Here is a 17,836-nt window from a genome sequence, read left to right as displayed (position 1 = left end):
CCCTAGGTACCGCGCCTCAAAATCACAATCCCGGGTCCCAAAGCACGAATCATAATCACTTGGCATCTCGAGCCCACATTACCCATCACAACCGTACGGACAACTCACGTGTTGCACGGACAACACACGTTCCTAAACTATTAGTACCTCAGATCTACACGGATAACTCACGTGCCAATAGTAACAATAACTCACGCCAATAGTCAAATCCACGCATAGAGGGTAGGTATACAATAATACATGTAAATGATAAATAAACCTCATGGTTCATACACATGGACTGATATAGGTGACATGCTACAGTGTACGCTTGTGCAAGTGTACTATCACAGCTCAAGTCAACAGGTAAAATCAGAGACACCGAGAAGTACGTTGGAAACAATACAACAAAGCTCGTAATATGCATTAAACACACAAGAAGGTTACACCACTGCATAATTATAATCAATAACAATTCCCCCAGACCATCACAAATCATCCCCGACATAGCCCACATTGACTCGCCGCGTGCGCAACAGTAAAGTAGTTGCCCGTCTTTTCTCGCCATATGTGCATCAATAATTATCCCACCTTGTCTCGCCACAAGCGCAAACCCAACATATATAGCCTTCCTTGTTACGTCGAATGTGAAAATATCAATAGTAACAATAGCACGGACAACTCACATGCAAATACTACGGCAATCCTCTCAATAATCCCACATGTTCCAAAAGCATAACAACTCGCACCTCATGTGCCCATATGTCACAACATTTTCATAACAACAATTACAATACCATAACAACACATAGCCCACGGCTCAACAACAGTGAGTACAATTCTAACAACAATAACACGAGAGTGCGGCAAGCAAATCAATGCAAGAATTACAATAACACAATGAAACGGAAGAGTAAGCTCAATAATGAAAGACATAACATGTTATGACAAATTTAATTAAATGCATGGAAGAAGTCTAGAAGTCTGTACCGGTAAAAATACCATAAATAGCCCATGTACACACTCATCACCTCGTGTACACGTCTTCCACTTAATACAAGTAACACAATCAAACCAATCCCTACGGGTAGTTCCATCACACAAAGTTAGGCAAGATACTTACTTCAACTAGGCCAAATCAACACTCAAAAATAGATTTTCCTTTACAATTCACCTCCGCTCGGCCCAAATCTAACAAAAATCAACTTAATAACATCAAATAATTCAAGAGAAATCAATTCGAATAAGTAAAGCTATGATCTTTCTACAATTCCCCAAAAGTCAACCCTGGACCCGCCAGGTCAAAATCCGAGTCCAAAGGTAGATTTTGACTACCCATAACCTCACGAGTCTATATATGTATTTTGTTTTAAAATTCGGGTCCAATTCGACTCTCAAATCCCAAAATTGCATTTATCAAAACATAGGCAAAAGTTTCCAAAATTCCTCTTTGATTCTCATAATTTGTTGTTAAATTTCATATATAATCATGTAAAATAGTTGCAAACTGGTTAAAATCACTTAGCCAATGATTGTAGATGAAAATTCCTCCTCAAAATCACCTCCTATCGAGTCTAGGGTTCAAAGATATAAGAAATGAGGCTAAAATCCCGACTCCCAGCTTTTATGTTCAGTCGCAGGTGTCGCAAATGCAAACCCCGCAAATACGGAGAATGATCGCAAAAGCGACATCCGTCACAGTCCTGCTGATGTCGCAAATGCGAATAGGAAACATATCCTAAAAGCGGCCAAAATGACTGCAAATGCGACTCAGCCTAGCCCAAGCCCCATCGCAAAAGCAAACATTTTGTTCGCAAATGTGAACCTGACAGACTCTAGCTTATATCGCAAATACGATGTCCCACCTTGCAAATGAGATATCGCAAATGCGAACAAAGTCTCGCATTTGCGAGACCTGAGGCATCTGTGCAAAAACCAGCAAAGCTAGAATTCTTCCAAACACTCTAAAACGTGTCTGAAACTCACCTGAGCCATCGGGGATCCACACCAAATATCAAGACAAGTCTAAAAACATAATTCAAACTTGCTCGCGCGATCAAACCATCAAAATAATATCCGAAACCATGAATCAGACCTCCAAAACGCATGAAATTTACATGAAACTCAAGAACTTCTAAAAACACAACTGCGCGTCTGATTCCTATCAAATCAACTCGGAATGACGCCAAACTTTGCAAATAAGTTCCAAATAACAAAACGGACCTATTCCAAGTTCCGAAATAGAAATCTAATCATGATATTTTTGAAGTCAACCTATGGTCAAACTTATAAAAATTCTAAACCTTTAAATTGCCAATATTTGGCAAAACATTCCAAATCAATCTAGGGACCTCCGCATTCGATTTCGGGCATATGCCCAAGTCCAAAATCACGATACAAACTTACCGGAGTCATCAAAATACTGTTCTGGGGTCGTTTTCACAAAGTCAAACTTCGGTTAACATTTTCAATTTAAGCTCCTAAAATGATAATCACACATCCAAATCAATCCTGAAACTTCCGAAAATCGAATCCGACCATGCATGTAAGTCATAACACAAAATATGAAGCCACTCAAGACCTCGAACCACTGAACGTAATGCTAAAGCTCAAAACGACCGGTCGGGTCGTTACATTCTCCCCCTCTTAAATAAATGTTCGTCCTTGAATGTACCAAAAGTCTTTCCCAAGCCATCAAATTACGGTATAACTCACCATGCACATACCCCACGGGTGATCCTATGTCACCCCAATCCACATAAGCCCGACAACATCATCTCAACCAAAGATTATTCCTTCCACTCATGCCGAAAAGCCTTACAACCAAATTTCAACACCCGTCAAGGACCCGATTCTCACATAAACACACTGTATAATCCTCAAATAACTGTAACATCTCATGCATACATACATAAGAAACAACCACACCACCCATATACTCATAGCAACATCTCGGACCACAATAGCTGCCTATTACTAAACCCCGGTACCGACAATTAGCCTCATATCGACTAGAATCTTGTTCCAAACCTTCACAACATTGACAATGATGCAAGAACATGTGAAACTCATAACTGCTTACCCGATCAACAAGCCACATCAAACGCCACCTGGCACATACATCGCAATCCAAACCCCACAAGCATAACTCGAATACAACTAAATATGGAAGAGAAACATGTGCGAGAACTATCAAACAAGTCCAACAGGTACAACTCCCCATTGATACCATACTACGGATCCAATCCACAAGGAAGAAGTAAGACATATGAAACAAACATAACGAATCTTACCTTAACATAACCTCACCGCGTCATATAGCTCGGTACAAACACACCTATCCACAGAGAACACCAGGTCCCCATCCTCCACTCGGAATCACAAGTAAGATAAACATCTCAACCACTAAAAAACTCTACTAACCCATTCAAGTAGAACCCAAACCATAACATGTAACAGACTTCCATACCTGTAGAGCACCTAAATCACAAGTCAGACCAAACTGTCAAGAAATCACATCAAAACCTACCGTATTTAACTAACAAAAAGTCAACCCAAGCCTCATGAACCACAAAAGTGACCAAATCAGAATGATAGGCACATGCTATCACAATAGAATCCCCCATCTGGCGTGAACACATGAATAGAGTACAAGTATCACAAAACACAACCATGTTTGAAGCAAGGTAGGATGAATCTTACCAATAAATGGGACCATATTGAAATAATATTAATGCATCTCTATAACCAACTAAAACCATACCTGTAATGACATCATCTGATGTAATCGCCTCAATCCAACCAGGAAAAGCATAATAATGGGCCTGACCTCCCCTCTAGAACGACCTTTACCCGCCTGACCTACACCCCTAGCTAGTGGTGCAGGCATAACAGCAACTGGGGCGGAACTCATATCTTGAACACCCTGCGATGGAACACCCATCCAGAGTCTGGGACAATCTCTCACCATGTGGCTGGTATGCCCACACTCAAAGTAGCCTCTCGGCTGACATGGCTATGGAAGCTATCCAAAATGGGTATTCTGGGACCCCGGGATATCTGAAGAACCACGTGAAGCCTGAAGTGCAAACTAAACTGGCTAACCCACAAAACCTCTACCATGACACACCCTACCTCCAAAATAGGGATAAGTAGATCCTCCTAGTCCACGAGGTCTTGTACTCCCTCTCTCGGCCCTGCATACCCTCCAACCTCTGAGCAATCTCTACAACCTACTGAAACGGCATTTCTATCGAACTCTCGATCCATGCTGAATCTAAGACCATAACTGATCCCCTCTATAAATATCTGGACTCGCTCTCTAACTGTAAGAACCAAGGTAGGTGCATGTCAGGACAACTCGCCGAATCTGATGGTATACTCTAACACTATCATAGTGCCCTGGCGCATCTGCTCGATCTCTGTGCGCCACGCATCCCCGAGGGTTTGGGGAACAAACTCTCTCAAAAATATCTCTAAAAACTAAGCCCAAGTGAGTGGGGCTGCATCAGCTGTTCTACCCTCCTCGTAAGCCTGCCACTACCTATACGTTGCTCCTGATAGATGAAAAGTAGTAAAGGCAACTCTACTCACCTCCACAATACCCATGGTGCAGAGAATATGGTGACACTTCTCTAGAAAACCCTGTGCATCATTCTTGAACCTCTCAAGCCTATTCTGCTCCTCCTCTGATGCCTCTGGCCTGACCTCAGCTGAACCAAAATGAATACCAGCATAACACCTGGAACCTGACCAATGTGAGTCAGTTGCTCTAGAGTACGGGTGAGAGGAGTCTGAGCCCCTCCCCTGGTCTGTGAAGTAGTTGGTGCAGCCAAAATCAATTCTGCTTAACCAATGTACCAAACATGCACAGGAACTGTGCTAAAGTCTCTTGAAGTCCAGAGGTAACAACAGGCGCCTCCGGTGCCTATCCTCCAACCAGAGCTACTAGTGGCTCCTCAGTTACTGCTCTACAGGTGTTAAGTTGTAGCACGTGCTCCTCCCCGGCCTCTGCCTCTTCCTCTGTCCCAGCCCCTAGCAACACCGGCTCTAAGTTCAGTGCCATCAGTAACTGTGTCTCGTATCCTCACCATCTGTGAGAGAATAGAATGACAAGGGCTTAAATTCCGAAATCAACATACTCGCACGATAGGAATGAAAGAAGTGAAGTTTCCTAATAGTTCTATAGCCTCTCGAAAATAAGTACAGACGTCTCCATACCAATCTGCAAGACTCTACTAAACTTGCTTATGAATCGTAGCACCTATAAACCTATAGCTCTAATACCAGCTTGTCACAACCCCAAAATCCTACCGGAGATAGTCCTAATGGCACCAAGTCTCTAAGACTAGGTAAGCCTAACATACAAGAGAATCTGACAGAAATAACAATTAAGAACATTAAATAAAGCTAATAAGTCTCATAATAACCTCAATATTGAATAACAATTACAATATTCCCAAAACTGGTAGTACGAATTCATAAGCCTTTCTAAGAGTAACTAAGAATATCAACTACATCACTGTTTGGAATGGAAGTAAACAGTAACAATGTAAAACTCCAGAAGGTGACTCCTAGACCTACGAGCATAGCGGCAGGTGTACCTTAAAGTCTCTATAGCAAAACTCCAACATCTAGCTAATTACCGGCACGCTCAGAGGTACCTTGATCTACACAAAACATATGCAGAAGCGTAGCATGAGTACAACACAATGGCACCTAGTAAGTTTCAAGATTAACCTCGATAGAATAGTGATGAGGTACAGTCGAGACACCTACTAGACATAATAACATGTACAAGTGTTGATATAAAACTAACAGAGGAACAAATATCTTTATAATGCCAAGCATGGAAAGAATAACAATATAATACTAGCAAATGGAAAGTAAAAGCAACAAATAGCAACAAGGAGTAAACAGGTACTAACACAGTAAATTAATCAGAACACAATTGAAGTACCAGTAAAACCAAGTAAGGAAAACAAGTAACAACCTATAATCAACCATTTTTATACAAGGTTTACTTAAGAATCACCCCGAGGTACCACACCTCAAAATCACAATCTCGGGTCCCAAATCACGAATCATAATCACTTGGCATCTCGTGCCCACATTACCCATCAACCGCATGGACAACTCATGTGTTGTATGGACAACTCATGTGCCAAAACCATTAGTACCTCAGATCTATACGGACAATTCATGTACCAATAGTAATAACACCTCACATCCATATGGATAAGTCACGTGCCAATAGTAATAATACCTCATATTCGCAAAGACAACTCATGTGCCAATAGTCCAATCCATGCACATAAGGCGGGTATACAATAATACATGTAAATGATCAATAAACATCAAGGTTCATACACCTGGACTGATATAGGTGACCTGCTACAGTGTATGCTTGTGCAAGTGTACTATCACATCTCAAGTCAACAGGTAAAATCAGAGACACCGAGTAGCACGTTGGAAACAACACAACAAAGCTCGTAATATGCATGACACACACAAGAAGGTTACACCACCGCACAATTATCATGAATAACAATGCCCCTAGGCCATCACAAATCATCCCCGACATAGCCCACCTTATCTCGCCGCGTGCGCAACTGTAAAGTAAATGCCCGCCTTGTCTCGCCATACCCGTATCAATAATTATCCCGCATCGTCTCGCCACATACACAAACCCATCATATATAGCCCGCCTTGTCACACCGCATGTGCAAATATCAATAGTAACAATAACACGGACAACTCACGTGCAAACATCCTGGCAATCCTCTCAATAATCCCATATGTGCCAAAAGCATAACAACACAATATAACAACTAGCACCTCATGTGCCCTTATGCCACAACATTTCCATAACAACAATTCTAATACCACAATCACATAGACCACGGCTCAAAAACATTGAAGTGCAACAACATGAAAAATAACACGAGAGCGTGGCAAGTAAATGAACGCAAAAATTATAACAACACAATGAAACGAAAGAGTAAGCTCAACAATGAAAGACATAACATGTTATGATAAATTCAATTAAATGCATAGAAGAAGTCTAGAAGTCCACACCAGTCAAAATACCATATATAGCCCATGTACATACTCGTCATCTCGTGTACATGTCTTTCACATAATACAAATAACACAATCAAATCAATCCTTACGGGGTAGTTCCCCTACACAAAGTTAGGCAAGATACTTACCTCAACTAGGCCAAATCAACACTCAAAAATAGCTTTTCCTTTACAATTCACCTCCACTCATCCCAAACCTAATCAAAATCGACTTAATAACATCAAATAATGCAAGAGAAATCAATTCCAATAAGTAAAGCTATGATCTTTGTACAATTCCCTAAAATTCAACAAAAGTCAACCCCAGGCCCGCCTGGTCAAAATCTGAGTCCAAGAGTAGATCTTGACTACGCATAATCCCACGAGTCTATATATGTATTTTGTTTCAAAATCTGAGTCCAATTCGACTCTCAAACCCCAAAATTTCATTTTTCAAAACATAGGCAAAATTTCCCGAAATTCCTCTTTGATTCTCATAATTATAATGTTAAAACTAATATATAATCATGTAAAATAGTTTGAAATTGGTCAAAATCACTTACCCAATGATTGTACATGAAACTAACTCCTCAAAATCGCCTCCTACCAAGTCTAGGGTTCAAAGATATGAGAAATGAGGCTAAAATCCTGACTCCCACCTTTTATGTTAAGTTGCAGGTGTCGCAAATGCGACCTGGGTTCACAAATGCGGAGAATGATCGCAAAAGCGACACCATCACAGTCCTGCTGACGTCATAAATGCGACAAAGAGTTCACAAATACAAACAAGGAACATATTGCAAAAGCGATCAAAATGACCGCAAATGCGACTCAGCCTAGCCCAAGCCCCATCGCAAAAGCGAACATATTTTTTGCAAATTCGAACCTGACAGACTCTAGCTTATATCGCAAATGCGATATCCCACCTCGTAAATGCGGTATCACAAATGCGAACATATTCTCGCATTTGCGAGACCTGAGACATCTATGCAAAAACCAGCAAAGCTAGAATTCTTCCAAACACTCCGAAAACGCGTCCAAGCATCGACACAAGTCTGAAAACATAATATAAACTCACTCACGCGATTAAACCATCAAAATAACATCTGAACCCGTGAATCGAACCTCCAAAACACATGAAATTTACATGAAACTCAAGAACTTCTAAAAACACAATCGTGCGTCCGATTCCTATCAAATCAACTCAAAATGACGCCAAACTTTACAAACAAGTTCCAAATAACAAAACGAACCTATTCCAAGTCCCTAAACAGAAATCCAATCAAGATATCTATAAAGTCAACCTACGGTCAAACTTAACAAAATTCTAAACCTTTAAATTGCCAACTTTCGACAAAACAAGCCAAATAATCTTAGGGACCTCCGAATTCGATTACGGAAAAACGCCAAGTCCAAAATCACGATACAAATCTACCGGAGTCATCAAAATACCATTCCGGTGTCATTTCCATAAAAGTCAAATTTTGGTCAACATTTCCAATTGAAGCTCCTAAAATGAGAATCACTTATCCAAATCAATCCCGAAACTTCCAAAAATTGAATCCGACTATGCACGTATGTCATAACACACAATATGAAGCCACTCAAGACCTCGAACCACTGAATGGAATACTAAATCTCAAAACGACCGGTCGGCTCGTTACATTGAGTTACGAGGAGGAGCCAGTTGCCATTGTTGATAGGCAGGTTCGCAAATTGAGGTCCAAGAAGATTGCAGTGGTGAAGGTTCAATGGAGGGGTCAATCAGTTGAGGAAGCGACATGGGAGACCTAGAAGGACATGTGGAGTAGATATCCACACATATTCGGCACTTCAGGTATGATTCTAAACCCGATCGAGGACAAATGTTTATTCAAAAGGTGGAGAATGTAATGACCAGACCAATCATTTTGCTTTGTAGATCCCCATTCCTCTATTTAAGACTTCCCATATGTGCTTTTCCTGTTTATGACTTGTGGAGGCGGTTGGTTTGGTTTTGAAAGGGTTCGGGTTGAATTTAGAATACTTAGTTCCATAATAGTCGCCTAAGGTGTCCAAGTTTGAATTAAGTCAACACTTTAATTAAATGACCTCAAAATCGGTATTTGAATTTTCTAACAGGTTCGTATGGTGATTTTGGACTTGGCCGTATGTTTGGATCGAGTTTCTAGTGGACTAGGAGCATTTCGGTGCTTGTTGTTGGAAGTTGGCATTTTAAAGGTTTTAGAATTTTTTAAGTTTGACTTGAAGTAGACTTTGGTATTATCGGATCCTCTTTGGAATTCAGCGCCTGGAAGTAGGTTCATATTTTCATATTAGACTTGTGTATGAAATTTGGTGTCATTCCGAGTTGTCTAAGTATGATTCGTCGTGTTCACGGTTAGTTGGAAGAAGTTTGAAGTTTAGAAATTGATTAATTTGGTTTTGAGGTGCGATTATTAAATTCAATATTATTTTATCTGTTCTGAGACTTTGAGTAGGTCTGAATTATATTTATGGAGTTGATGGTATAATTGGACGGGGTCCCGGTGGTTCGGGTGAGTTTCAGACCACCCGGAGCAATGTAGAAGTTGGAAAATTTTGCTGGTGTTGGTGTGCTTCGCGATCGCGAAGGGTGTTCTACGATCGCGAAGAAGGATTTTGGAGGGGCATTGGTTTGTTCTTCATAAACACGAAGAAATTCGCGCGAACACGATGGAGGAAATGGATCCCCTTCGTGCATGCGAAGCTGCCTTAGCGAATGTGAAGAAGAAATAGAGGGGAGTGGGAAGGCTGGCTGGACCTTCAGGAACGCGGCAGAGAGGACCGCGGCAGAGAGGATCGCGAACGCGGAGGGTTGGGAGGCCAGTTCTCTTTACAAACGCAAGTGGGCCATTACAAACGTGATTAAGGCAGACCTAGGCATGGCAATTTGGCCTTCGCGATCGCGAGGCTTCTTTCACGATCATGATGAAGAATGCCTGGGCATAATACGATTTTTAATACGGGACATAGGCTCATTTCACTCGATTTTCTCTTGGCTTGAGTGATTTGGGATTTTTTTGAAAGGGCATTTTCATCAAGTATCAAAAGGTAAGTAATTAATACCTATTGTGAGTTAAATATACATAATAGGGATGGATTTAAATATAGAAATTAGCAAAATTTTGGGATTTTGTTGAAAAACCTAGAATATAGTAAAAATATAATTTGACCACAAAATTAATTATGGAATTGGGTATAAGATATATATTTGAGTTCGTAATATCATGGGTAATATTTATCTTCGAAAATTTTCGAAATCCGGGCATATGGGTCGTAGTTGACTTTTGTTGACTTTCTAAGTGGGATTAGAAATTGACTCTAATAGTTGAATTATGAGTTTTTGAGCATATATTCATTGGTTTGTATGTCCTTTGACTAGTTTTGAGTTGTTCGGTGTCGATTTGAGGTGATTAGTGAGGTGTGGAAGCCGAGTAGTAGAATTGGAAGCAAGGTAAATCTCTTACCTAATCTTGTAAAAGAAAAATATCCACATAGGTATCTTATTTATTGTATGCTACGGGTTATGGGTGCTACGTACATACGAGGTGACAAGTGTCCATGCGTAAGCTAGATTTATATTTATGTCCGAGTAGATTTAGATCTACACCATGACTAGAATTTTTGTATTGACCGAGCCTCCTTACTTTGAATTTTTGCGGGATATTTGATGGTTGGTAGCAATTATATTTTCTTTTGCATTCCTATATCCTCGTGTTGTGTTTATGTGATCTAGAGTTCCGTGTCTTCTTGACACGCACGTATCTTCGCGGATGGGAAAGTTTCTCTAGTCCTATGGGATCGGGCCATTCACTTCAGTAGTGTTATGAAATATCATTATGGGATCACGTTGTTCGCTTTGTTACTGTGTATCACTATTATTATGGGATCGGGCCTTTCGCCTCGGCAGTACTGTGTATCACTATTCCTATGGGATTGGGTCGTTCACCTCAGCAGACTCGTGCGTAATACTTGAGATTTGATTTGATATTAATATCAGTTGAGTTCGTGCCTTCGAGGCCGGTTATGACATTTTTAGTGATTTCATTGCTCCTTCGAGGCAATTTATGGTATTTGATGATTTCATAATTATTCTTACTTGAGAATTATATTATTTATATTTACATGTTTTGTTGCAACTTGTTGTGTTTCATACATGTCTATTTTATGTACATTATTATTGGATCACTAGTAAGTGTCGATGTCGATGTCGATCCATCGTCACTACTTCTTCGAGTTTAGACTAGATAATTATTGGGTACGCGTTGAATTACGTACTCATACTACACTTGTGCACTAATTATGTAGGTACTGAGATAGGTACTTCAAGTGGTCACTCGGGTGCATAGCGGCTTTAGCTGGGGACTTAGCAGTGAGCTGCTTCCCATGCGTCGACCCGCAACACCCGGAGTCTCCTTCCTACTATGTTTATTTATTTCTGTCTATTTTATTTCAGACAGCAGTTATAGTGATTTTGTATATTCTACTAGATGCTCATGCACTTGTGACACTAGATTTTAGAAATTTTTAGTAATTGTTCATGGTTGTACCTTGTATTTAAAACATCACGCTTTATTTTTTGTCCATACTTCGTGACTTAGTAGTAATGGAAGTATTTACCATGATTTCTAAACTTAATTTTATTTTATTAATGAAATTCTTGATTTTAAAAGTACTATGATCGGATGATTGTGTTGGTGGTTTATCGTTGGTTTGCCTAACGGTATTGTTGGGCGCCATCACGACCTATGATGGGAATTTGATTGTGACAAATAATAGCATGACCTATAAGCAAAGTGATTAATCAATCTTTAAATTTCTTGATTTATGCGGTAGAAGATATATCATTATGGTAGAAAATTTATACAAGATGGACAAAAAATCTATGAGAGGTGCCATTTGGTTTACATATAAGAGTAAATTCTCATGGTTTCTCATTTTTTCGGAGGAAATTGCTACGAGTTATGCTGCAAATGATGTACAGAAAGATATAGCTTCATTTAATGTTCTTTTGGTAAAGGAGAGGGGAGAGGCGGGCTTTTACAAAGAAGTAGGTGTCGACGAAGAACCACCATGTGTACCTGGATATTTATGCTAAATTGTTTCTATATTTGTGAATTTGGCGGTACCGTATATTATGTGCAATTACTGTCTCTTTACCCTTTTAAAGGAGTTATAAAGATTTTTTATTTACAATTGATAGCTTTTGCATTACATATAAAGATGGTATATTACTCTCATTTACAATGTTGAAATACCTTAAAATATATGTGATGCGCCTGCAAATAACACAAACATTAACGTCGAGAATGCATATGTGCCTCGTGCATAGCACGTGCACTCTTATCTAGTTTTATTTCCTATACTATGAGTGAGGATAAGCAGGCAGCTCATGATCAACATGTCTCGCCATCCAAGGATAAAAAAGTTTAATTTTCAGCCCAACACGAGGAGTCACCGTCTGATTTCTCTTACCAAATCCAACACTCCTGCAAACACCTCTTCTCTTCATACCTCTGCTCTTTCACTCCGTCGCTCTGTCCATTGTTATTTTCTGGTGGGTATTCTTCTCACTCCTCTGCTCTGTCTATTATTATTTTTTGTTGTGTATTCTTTTTCTCATCTTACACTTCTTGTATTGATGATTTATTTCGGTCGTTGAGAATATATTAGGTATTTGTAGATTTTGTTCTCTAGGTGTTTGACAAAACTATTCAATGAATCCTATTTTATTAGATTTCTTATGCACCATCCTGCCTATTGTACTCTCTGATTTCATTCTTTGGTTGCATTTTGAGTAAGGGATTTCGTGTAAAAAAGGATAAATCAGCAGATGACTAATTCAAACACTTCAAAATCCCGCTCCTAAACAAAGAAGAAAGAGAAAAGTATTACCGGTACCAATATAAATCTTTTATCACTTCGAAATCTAGAACTTTGATCCTTCTTGATTTTGATTTTCAGATTTTGTTCCTTACTGTACAAATTATTGTAATTTATCTCTGATTCTTATATGGAAGAAAGGATTTTTGTTGGGGGAAAAAAGGAAGTTTAATAGTATCTAATCGAGTAATGGTTGCCATGTACTTTTTTAGTCCCTAATTTTCAATTGGACAATGATTTGATTTTTTTTTTATTTAGTCCTTTTGGTTTCTTCCGCATGTCCTGAGTTAAATTTCTATACACAGGTTTACCAAATAGGCCGTACAACAATGATTTTCTTCTTATATATCAATCGCTCTCGAACTGCTTCCAATCAGGTTGCTTGGATTTTATTTTGATTTTGATTCTCTGACTGTTCTTTTTACTATCCCTTTTTGTAATTTTCTGTAATTTCTTTAGTTTCCCTGGTGTACAATGGCGAAGGGATGTACTGCAAGTTCCTGAGAGTTTGTCTGAAAAAGAAGGGTTGAAACTAATGGCTAAGGCTGAAGACAATGAGGATAACTTAAAAGACCAAAATCGTGTGAAGTACTTCCTTGCTCCTTAATGATTTTTAGAGTTTCTTTAATGTAAGCTATTTCACTTTCATTTTGATTTGCCACGACTTACTCTATACTTTTCTCTTCGATATGTATATTATTTGCGTGCATGTGATTAACGTTTTCCCCATTAAGTTTTATTCTTTCCCGGCCTGCAGATGTGAATCGTTCAATTAGTCGAGTGGCTTAGTGCAGAAAGCTAATCCTTGAAATTCATCTGACCAATTAATTTTAATACGTTACAGCAAGGTAAATTTGGCACTTAATGGTTTTTTTTATATGTTAGAACGAATCAATATTTGCTGCTACGTTTTTAATTTGAAATTAAAATTTCTAGGCATTACTATCGAATTAAGCATTCGCATTTATTTTACACACCAACTAAACTGGATACTACCATTCGATCATGGAGAAGTAAAGAACTAGAGTTAGCATTTGTAATTGTTTTAGACATCGATTGAAATAAAACTCTACCTCTGTATTTTCCCATTAAAAAGGATCGAAGTTGTGTTTACCATTACTCTGTATTTAAATGAATACTATTTTACCTATGTTCTCCAGTGTTTGGATATTGTGATATATTCAGATTTTCTTGAGTGATGATTAGTATGCTACCAATAAATATTCGGATTTCTTATAGGTCGGTACTATATTCACCTATCTTTGTACTGTCAATACAATCCTTTTTACTTTCTGAACTTTCTTTTTTGTCATTCGCACCACTGCTGGTATTTTCTATATTTCAGCCCTCTTTTAAGTACTTCACAATGCCATCTTGACCACTATTGGATCTTTTATGCTTTTGATTACTAATTTTTTCTTTCTAAGTTTCTTGTTGGTAGAACATCAAAAGTTTACACTGTTATCCGGTTCCTTAAGAAATTCTTATTTCAGTACTGAATTTTTATCCATTATTATATCTTCATATGAGGCTTAGTGGTAATGCACGGTATATATAGCTTATGCACTTGATAAGTTTTAAACAATAAAGCTCTAGAATACACGTTATTCTGACAATGAATGGGAAAATTGAATTACCTGGTAAAGGTGGATTCCTAAGGCAGTTCACAAACAGAACATATATGTTAGAATGCCTTTAGTATAATTGCTTGTTTCCACATAAAATTGCTTTATAAAGAGTATTGTTTCTCCAACTCAATTGTGTAGGTTGTTGTGCTAATCTTGAAAATGCTTTACATGAGAAAAATTTTTACACAAGTGAAAATCATTACAATGAAATTACCTCTATGTCAACTTGGTTGAAGAGTCAAGAGGATGTCTATTTGTTTCATTTCTACTAATGGCTTTTTACCTTGACATACTTCCAGAGGCTATAACCCGAATATTGATCGTTATTTTATTTGGTGGCAGCCAACAAGCACCAGTAGTATAGGACGGGAAATTATAGCATCACTTAGACAACATCATCGCCATTTACTTGCGAAGAATGGCAACGCTCAATCGCTTAAATCTCCTGCAAGTTACTGTAGCTCAATGGAGGTAACTTATTGGCACTAGAAGTTTTAACTTATTTCAATACCTTTCAAAAGCAACTGCAGCATCATCATCTACCGCCTAAATAGCCAAGTAATGCAACCTCCCTTAAATTTGTCACTGTATAGTTAGTCATACTGCTTCTCTACAAAAACTATTCAAAACTGATAGCTCTTTAGGGAAAACCCATTAGAAAGTAATTTAATGGTAACTAATTTGAATTTAGACTACAAAAAAGTATCATTTCATGACCTTAAAGAAATTGCATTATAGATTTACTTGGTTCATACTACTCTATGGTATACATATTTAAGGAATATTTTTAAAAACTTATTTGGAATTTAATCAGTTATTCTCAAATTTTACTACTCATATCGTTACTTGTTTCTTTTTCTATATCTGAACATATGAAGCTTTAATCAAGTGATAATCAGCTTTATATCTAAAAGTTTGAAACTTAAACCTTCATATTTAAAGGATTGAAACTTAGGGTATGTTTGGTATGAAGAAAAGTTTATTAAAGCACTGATTAAAAAGTAAAATATATTTTAAACATTGGCTTAAGAGTAAATACAATTCTAATTAGTGGTCAACTGTGCACTTCCCCCGTAGTTTGAGTGTAGTTCAAATTAATCTTCAATTGTAAAGGGTGTGTTTGGAAATGAAGTAAATATATATGAAAAATATTTTTTAATTTTTTCATGTTTGATTGGTTTAAAATATTTCTACTATGACTTAATTAGATGAAAATGACTTCTCTACAAAGGGAAGAGAACAATTCCTAAAACACTCTTTGAACCTTTCCTTTACCCTCTAATTCACACCATCATCATCCCGACTCTCATACTAACCTGCCACCCTGCACCCCGACCTCACCCTAACACCCCTGACACCCTCTAACCCCCATCTCTCCTCACCCCGGCAAACCACTTCCTTCCAACCAACCTCTTTATTCACACCCTTGCCATCTCGGCATGGGGGGCCGGCCTATCACCCTGCATTCCAATCACCCCTGACCTACCCCTGCCATGACACCCTTCCCCCACCCTTCAACACCTTGTCCCCGCAATATTCCCCTCATCAAAACCCCCGCCCCCATCCCACCAACCACTCCTTCCCGGGACTTCCACTGCTTCGCTCTTCCCCCTGCACCAAATTCGTCTCCTATAGTGTTGCCTAAATTATTTATTTTTAAGAAATATTTTCTTCCAAATAACCAAATATCAAAAAATAAATAACTTTTACCCGTCCGGACAAAAATACACCTGAACTAGACATGATGTCCTTAACTGCATGAGTGATGTGTAAATATTAAGGACAAAGTGTCCTTTATTAGCACCTTCTATTTTAAACTTTAGGACATCTTGTCCTTAGCTTCATATGTGTTGTGTAAATATTAAGGACATGGTGTCCTTAACTTTATGAGTGCAGTGTAAATGTTAAGGACATAGTGTCCTTAACTTGCGTTGTGTAAATATTAAGGACATGTTGTCCTTAACTTCATGAGTGTTGTGTAAATATTAAGGATAAAGTGTCATGTATTTGCACCTTCTATTGTTAAACTTTAGGACATCATGTCCTTAACTTCATGAGTGTTGCGTAAATATTAAGGACAAAATTTTCTTAATATTTACACAGCCCTCATGAAGAAAGGGTAAAATCATCTTTTTGTATTAATTTTAATAGAGTAGTGGCTATTTTTGCTCAACATTAAAAATGCTGGATAAAAACTAAATACCACATTAAAAAGTGGCTACCCCACGCCATTTCTACTCAAACTACATACCCGATAATTTGAGATCTGCAAGAAGTCATGTCTGAATTAATTCTCACACATTAAATTTTAAGAAGGCCAAATGCATCGGCAACCCCTTAAAGTTGTCCTCACTTTTTACTTACACACTCTATCTTAAGTCCGTTTCATTTGAACATTTCAACCATATCTCATATGTGACATTTAAACACAAAAAACGGACATAGCAAGTCAAGTGTTCCTTACATTTTCCAGGCGCGTGAAATGGTCCAAAAAATAAACTCCTCATCTTTCTTTCCGGAAAATGAATAGTTTTTGCCGAAATATTTCTTTTAATTTTTCAACATTCTATCTCCATCGATATAGTCACCTTCTCCATTCACCCCCTTGTCTTATTCCTCCTGACCTATTGTAATCCGACGAATGTGGCAGAGAATTTTTCGGCGAGCTGAGAGGAGAAAAAATGAATAATGGAAAAAGAAATCTGCAACTTATAAAGGTTACTTATGGTTACAAACGTTTTTGGCCTTTAGAAGAAATTTTCAAGATTTGCAACTCACTGAGGTTACAACAATCCGAAAGTGTGTTTTGGCCGAAAAAGTTCCTCTTGGATCTGAAAATTTTGGAATATAGGCTAGAATGTTACTGATACTACTAGCGCTCTCTCTCTCTCTGCTCGCGCGCGCTAGTGTGCTGGGATTGTTGAAATGAGGAACTTTCTCTGCTCTCTTTTCCACTGTCCTAATTCTTTTTTCTGTTTTTGGTATTTCAGTTTAATTTTGTAGTATGTAATGCAACTCCGGCAAAGCTTTGACAGACCTCAGTCCTCAAGTCTCAGATCTAAAAATATTTTTTGGTTTCTCACATCAGATCTGGGGAAGAAAACGAAGGAGGTGGAGAGTTTTGCGAAGACAAAATAGGGGGAGGGGGGGTCGTCGGGAAGATGACGGAAGGAGGGGGATCATTGAGAAGATGACGAAGGGGTGGGGGGTTGGTTCTTTTTTTTTATTTTGTTTCACGTGTCCTTGGCTTATTCATTTGTCTTG

The 17,836-nt window shown here is 38.5% G+C and overlaps 1 long non-coding RNA gene across 1 annotated transcript; it reads left to right on the top strand.

Moving 5' to 3' along the window:
- Positions 1-12,477: 12,477 nt before the first annotated feature.
- Positions 12,478-17,589, top strand: LOC107818264 (uncharacterized). Its single transcript, XR_001655373.2, has 5 exons — positions 12,478-12,618; positions 13,404-13,573; positions 13,702-13,792; positions 14,915-15,043; positions 17,563-17,589. It is a non-coding gene; the product is annotated as an uncharacterized LOC107818264 (long non-coding RNA).
- Positions 17,590-17,836: the final 247 nt, after the last annotated feature.

Source organism: Nicotiana tabacum, chromosome 14 (genome assembly GCF_000715075.1).
Source record: "Nicotiana tabacum cultivar K326 chromosome 14, ASM71507v2, whole genome shotgun sequence".
Classification (NCBI taxonomy): Eukaryota; Viridiplantae; Streptophyta; class Magnoliopsida; order Solanales; family Solanaceae; genus Nicotiana; species Nicotiana tabacum.
The sequence above is the reverse complement of the archived record's forward strand: the minus strand, read 5'-3'. Positions and strand labels throughout refer to the sequence as shown.